Below are 6,064 nucleotides of genomic sequence, written 5' to 3'. Positions count from 1 at the left end.
CCCCGGGCAGGGCTCCGCATCCTAGAGGCATTACAATAAAATTTACGGCCCCCTTAACAACTCCCTAGTAAAAGCATTAAAATTCCCTTTAATTGCGAAAATATTGATTTTTAACTCTAGAAAGAGCGAAATCGTAATTTAGCTGCAAACTTCCACCGATATAACGGCAGCTCGGAGAGATGGCTTCCCATCTTTAATAGCGATCACTTATGAAGTGATAAAAACAAAGAAAACTTGACAAATAGAGAGACAACTGCACTCAGGAACGACGGTATTTACATTCCCTTTCCCCTTCGTAGCTCTAGACAGTGGCGCTCATTTTCTTGCTTTCAGATTTCCAAACACGAGGGCAAAGGAAAGGATTTGGGATGTGGGAGAAAAGCATCAGTGCACATTAAAAGTAATGATTTGCCTTTACCGGGCAAGGGACGGCGACAACAGACTTAAGGAAACATTTTCACAAAACGTTAACCTCTTCTTAGAAGGCGGCTAATCTGATGAAATTTCCTTACTTTTCCTTGTTCGTTTAAAAAGAAGAAGAAGAAAAAAAAATCATTGCTGAAAGGAAAGGGAAATCCCACCCTTGCTCTCTATCTTATTTCTGTATCGGTTTTTGGTATTATAGGAGAGCAAAGAAGTTTTTGTTTGGTGGTTTTTCATTGATCAGTCACTCTGAGCTAATGTAATTATCCTCATCAATAGAAGGCTGCAGAGAGAATCATTATGTGGGTGACATTGATAAATGATCACCCAAGAGCTGCCTTTTCTCTGGGGCACCCCCACATATGACCCTCCCACATACACAAGGTAGCCATAGAAACACCTTGAGCTCCTCAAACACGGCTGCGAAAGGGGGGGTGCGGAGAAAGGCACAGAAATCCCAACTTTCTGCCCCTGCCGGCGCCGCCTTCCCACCGCGCAGCGCTCCGCGGGCGCGCAGCCTCGCTGCCTGACCGGCGGGCTACGGCCTTCGCTGCTTCTTTTTATTATTTTCTTTTAGGGAGAGGGAATATTTAAACAATGCGGCCACATGCCCCGTAGGGGCGCGTTGCTCTTTAGGTGCAAAGCGGAGCCCTTTAGTTTGAAAGTCGCTCYCTAAGATGCGCGGTTCCAGTTTCCATCATCAGCCCAACAACTCCGCGGGCTGCCACTCTTGGAAAGTGGCTGAACTCGAATTACTAGTGTGCTTTATTCCTCGCAGGGCTAGATAGGAAGACCCTGCATTTCTTCATAAAGGCTTTTTTATCTTTTATCTCTTCCCCTTTTGCAGCAGCAGAGCCCTTTCTTCTACAAGCAAACACCAAATTATCGAGGGCAGTAATTGATTCATAATGATCCATAAGTCGATGCGAGGAAGGGGCCGAGGGTGTTTGTTTGTTTTGTTCCCAGAGCGGCGGGTGCAGCAGCTCCGGGGCGGCGGGGCCGGCGGGGAGGAGCAGCTCAGCCGCCTCATCCATCATCGGTGTCGCACGGGCGCTGCCCGGAGCGGCAGCCTCCCTTCTGGCTGCCTCTTTCTCGCCACCAAAACTATTAATATTAAAAGCCGCCTCCAAACCAACCTCCCGGCCGCCTCCAACCTCGGCTCCAGGGTGCTGGGCTTTTCGTTCAAAAATAAATAAATAAAAATAAGGAAGGGGAGAAATTAGCGCGTTTTCCTTGATTTCAGTCTCACGGGACGGAGATGCCCCCCGGGACCGAGAGGCTCTTCCCACCCCGTGGAGAAGCCGCGGGGGCGGCAGGGCAATTTCGGGGCATTTTTTATTTGTGTTTTTCCTCGAACCACCGGCTTTTCCCCCAGGAAAGTGCCCGCAAGGTGTCATTAAGCGCAGGCCCCTCGGGAAAGGACGGGGCTGCTGCGGGGGAGCGGCTGCCTTGCGCTGCGCGGGAAGCGGGGCCCGTCCCGTGCCAGCTGCTCCCTGGATTCTCCACATGCTCCCGCGCCCCCGCGGCGCCCCCCGCGCCTCCCAAACCTGCGCTGCGCTGCGGGGGCTGCTCCGCCTCGCTCGCGGCTCCGGGGCGCGCGGGGCAGCGCGGCGCCCGCGGCGCCTCCTCCTCCTCCTCCTCCTCCTCCTCCTCGGGCCGGGCCGGGCCGCTCGCTCCTCGCCTCGGCCGCCGCCAAACCTGGAAGAAAAATCCCTCGGTCGCGGGGGCTGCCGCCGCGGAGCCGCTCGCAGGGATGGAAATCTGGGATTATAAACATGTGTGTGTGTAAACAAAAGGTGTTTTCCCGCTACCCGTCGCTTCCCAGAGCATAAGCATTTTTTTTTTTTTTTTTTTATTCAGACTACAGTATTTCCTTTCACACCATACCGCTGTCAAAACATTATTCCCGTTTTTGGTTGCTTTTGACAGCTGAGCGGCTCTTAAAAATACCAAAATCGGAACCTTCCATGCTAAACAGTAAATCTCAGATGGAGAAATCTGTGCGCGCGATTGTACCTTGGATTCCAGCTAAGCATCTCGCAACCCGAAAGGAAATGAATAAAGGGAAAGAAAAATAATAATAGTCAAAAAGAAATAGCAGACAACACAGCAATAGAGATACTTAGTTCCTTATAAAAACAACGTTAGCGGGAAAAAATAATTACTCGCTTTCCTTCTAACATTGCAAGGACATTTTTTGATATTTCTCCTGAAAAACGTAAAGAAGAAAAGATATGCAAGCAAATAGAGTACTTATTTAAAATATATATGTAAACCTTTGCCTTTAAAATGCAAGCACGGCCAAACTTTCCTCCTGGTTTCCCGCATTCTGGACGTCCGCGGCGCTGGGGGTGCGGGCTGTGCCCTCCTCACGGCGCTTGCGGGGCGCAGCGATTGCAGCCGGGACAGAAAGCGGGAGAGCCCGGTGCGGAATTTCTCATCCTTCCCATTTTATAGGAATAGCGTCAAGAAGACGCTGCAGCGCGGGCCCCGGTTGCTGAATAAACCCTCGCAGCCCCTCGTGCTGCTGCGGGGCCCTTTCCTCGGCTTCCTCGGGAATTAAACATTAACCAGGGGCCGAGGCGCTTTGCACATTCCGAAGGCAGAAGTTGTCCCTCGGAGTTTTTAATAACACACCCGCCATGCGGAATGAGGAGGAGGAAGGAAGGCAGAGCTCTCCAGTTTACAAACGGTTGCACCGGGAACATTTGTTTCCTAGAAAGTCAAGATAAATTCGGTCCCGCTGCCGCTTCTCTTCCCCTCCGCCCCCCCGAAAGAAGCCCAGGACTTTCCTCCCCTCTCCGGGCCCATCCTGTTCCCGGCGCCAGGCGGTGCCGCCGAGCGGGGCCCGCTCCCCAGCGCGCCCCGCGGAATCGCCCCCTCCTCCGAACTCGCCTTTAATTGCTTCAAAATGCTGCGCGCTTTTGTTCCAGCAAAACCAACCCTCACCCGTGGCTCCTCACTAGCTGTTTGTATTTAAAATGTCAAATTAACATTTTTCCTCATTAGTTGATTTTTTTTTTTAAAACTTCTGAAAACAAAAGGAGAGAGCAAAGCAATAAAACCATCTATCTCAGCAGCCGGGTTACACAATCCTCACACAGGTACAACTCCCATTAGACTCCAAGCTGCTTTTCCCTTCCAAAACCTGCCGAACCCCGTCCTGCGTTAGAGCCTTCACCTGTGCCAGAGTACCAGTCTGCACACACACCCACGTACACCCATACGTACACCCTCACATACACCTGCACATACACCCACGCAAACACCCACGCAAACACCCACCCATACATCCGCACATACATCCACCCGCACATCCACCCGCACACACACGGCACATACACCCACACATGCACAGGTACCTTCACCCCGGGCCCGCCAGCCTGCGCAGGTCGCGGCCACGCACCCCTCTAGCTGCTGATCCGTGTTACTAACAGGCTGATAACACAGATAGGAAATACAGCTCTACGAAACACAATCTGGTGAGAGAATATTTGGAGTTCTGTTTAATCTCGTACGATATAGACATAATATTTATAATCAGCAGAAATATAAAACCTTAGTCGTTACTTAATCCAATTACTCTATTAATCTGGCGACAGACTTGTTTCTGCTACTTCCAATCTCTCTGTTCAATGCCAATATGAAATACTTTTAAGACCTCTTTCCCAGTAACGTCAGTCTCTCCTAGGCATGATTAAAAACACAAAAGCCTAACAAAAAATCAAAAATGAAATATTTATTACCGCATTTTGTGACTTAACACTTTTTTTTTTTTTTTTTTAAACATAACGTCACAGTCCTCATACAAGTATTTTAATGTAAATTTTGACAAAGCTTAAAGGTAACAGCATTTTCTTCTAGTGAGGAACACGTGCTGAGAAAGGAAGAATTCATGGACATACAATACCAATTCCACAGCAGATCTGATACTAGCAAAAACATTCTTTTTTTTTTTCAATTGAGGTAAACACATAGAATATCTAACATGAAACAATTAATAGACCGAACTCTGTACGAAGTTTGTTACAGTATTCTCTTGCTTTTTTTTCCCAAGCTTTGAGTTCATGATAAAGTTCTAGGTTTGGTGCAAAGACCGTTAATAACTTCTTTCATTGAGGAAAGCTGCCCAACTTTTAGTTTTGTTTTGTCCAAAGCCAAGGCTCAGAACTACTGGAAGAAGCTCCTGCTCTCTCTGTTCTGTCTTTTGAATCTTCACCTGCAAGCTCTTTGAAGAAGAGTCCAAAAAAAAAAAAAAAATAGATGGGGGAGGAATGGGGAGAGACTTAATGAAGCACAAACTATAAAGATCTGGTTGAAACTAAAGGACACATTTTATGAAGGAACAAAACGAGGGGATGGCAAGGCCTTCTCGGAACAGTCTTCTGAGTGGTGAGAGACCCAGCAAGACTTTTCGTCTTCATCTCCAGGGTAGTTCTTTTCTCACTGGCCAAAACAGGTCTTTCATGGATAGTGACTTCACTGCTGAACCAAAACAGTCATTCTTTTGGGAACAACACACATAGTGTGGAAAACAAGGATTTTTTTTTTCTTCTAAAACTATTTGAGGCAACGTAACGGAGTGATCAACAGAAATGTACAAGTTAACTTAGTTCCTATGTTTATACTACAGTAGTTATAACTCTTGGAGTCTTTTTTTTTTCCAGAGGATCTGTACATGGACATAATCGTTTCAGTGAGCCCATGATTTCACATTTGTGTTCTTGGTTCCTTGGTCCTCTGTTGTTGATGAAAAATGACAAAAAGTAAAAAATAATCACAGCTGTCTGGAATTTCGTATTAAGTGTCAACATCTGGTCAAAGTTCAAAAGTCTTAAAATAGTTTTTGTTTTTGTTTTGTTTCTGTTTTTTCCCTTGAGTTCCCTTATACTATTGGGCATGAATGTCCATAACCTGTCCACCAACACTGGGGTCTACGGAATTTAACATTGTGGGGCTCTGTGCTGACATGGTCATTCCAGGGTGGGTAGGGGGTCCTCCGTGCATCATCATGGCTGGGTGATGGGGGTGACTTGGCAAATATGAATGGATTGGGGGTCCATGTCTTAATTGAGAAGGGTGTGGGGTCATCTGGGGAGGAGTGTAACTTGGCTGTGCCATACTCATACCCATAGGACCACCCTGAGATACGTAGTCCCCTGGCATGCCTTGCAAACCTAGACAAAAAAGAGGGGGAAAAAAAAAAGCAGGTCAGATTCCTCAACATTTTCACAATTTACCCATCTAAAAAGAACAGGAAAAACAACAGACACTGCAAATCTTCCCTCTAAAATTAGCTGCAGATTCTTGCCAATGTTTGCAGACATTCAAATTCTAGTTTGCATTTAATTTGATCATTCAGCAGGATAATGCACATAACAGAACTAAATATTGAGCACGACTGAGTATCACAAAATGTAAGTGTACTTTAAAAAGACTAGCGGATGAGTTCCTATGATAAATTTTGCAAGGCTGCTGGCTATATGTAAAGACTTGTCAATTGAACGTAAATATCTGATTTGCTTCTCTTTGGTATTTTAAAAATGTAAAAGGCTATATGCTCTCCGAGTTTTGCCTAAGCAGTATCAGTGCAAATTCTGCACACAGATCAATGGACCACGCTGCATAAATGAACACAACG

General features: G+C 46.8%; 1 protein-coding gene across 2 annotated transcripts in view; it reads right to left on the bottom strand.

Annotated features, from left to right (window-relative positions):
• Positions 1 to 4,395: 4,395 nt before the first annotated feature.
• MEIS2 (Meis homeobox 2) overlaps positions 4,396 to 6,064 on the bottom strand; it is a 165,933-nt gene continuing 164,264 nt past the window's right edge. For both annotated transcript variants that reach the window (XM_026051755.1, XM_026051756.1), the window contains exon 13: positions 4,396 to 5,600. The gene's annotated coding sequence lies outside the window, so the exon portion shown is untranslated. The remainder of the gene's footprint in view (positions 5,601 to 6,064) is intronic.

Source organism: Nothoprocta perdicaria, unplaced genomic scaffold (genome assembly GCF_003342845.1).
Source record: "Nothoprocta perdicaria isolate Ctin4 unplaced genomic scaffold, notPer1 scaffold_8, whole genome shotgun sequence".
NCBI lineage: Eukaryota > Metazoa > Chordata > Aves > Tinamiformes > Tinamidae > Nothoprocta > Nothoprocta perdicaria.
Note: the sequence above shows the minus strand (reverse complement) of the source record. Positions and strands in the feature narration are given on the sequence as shown.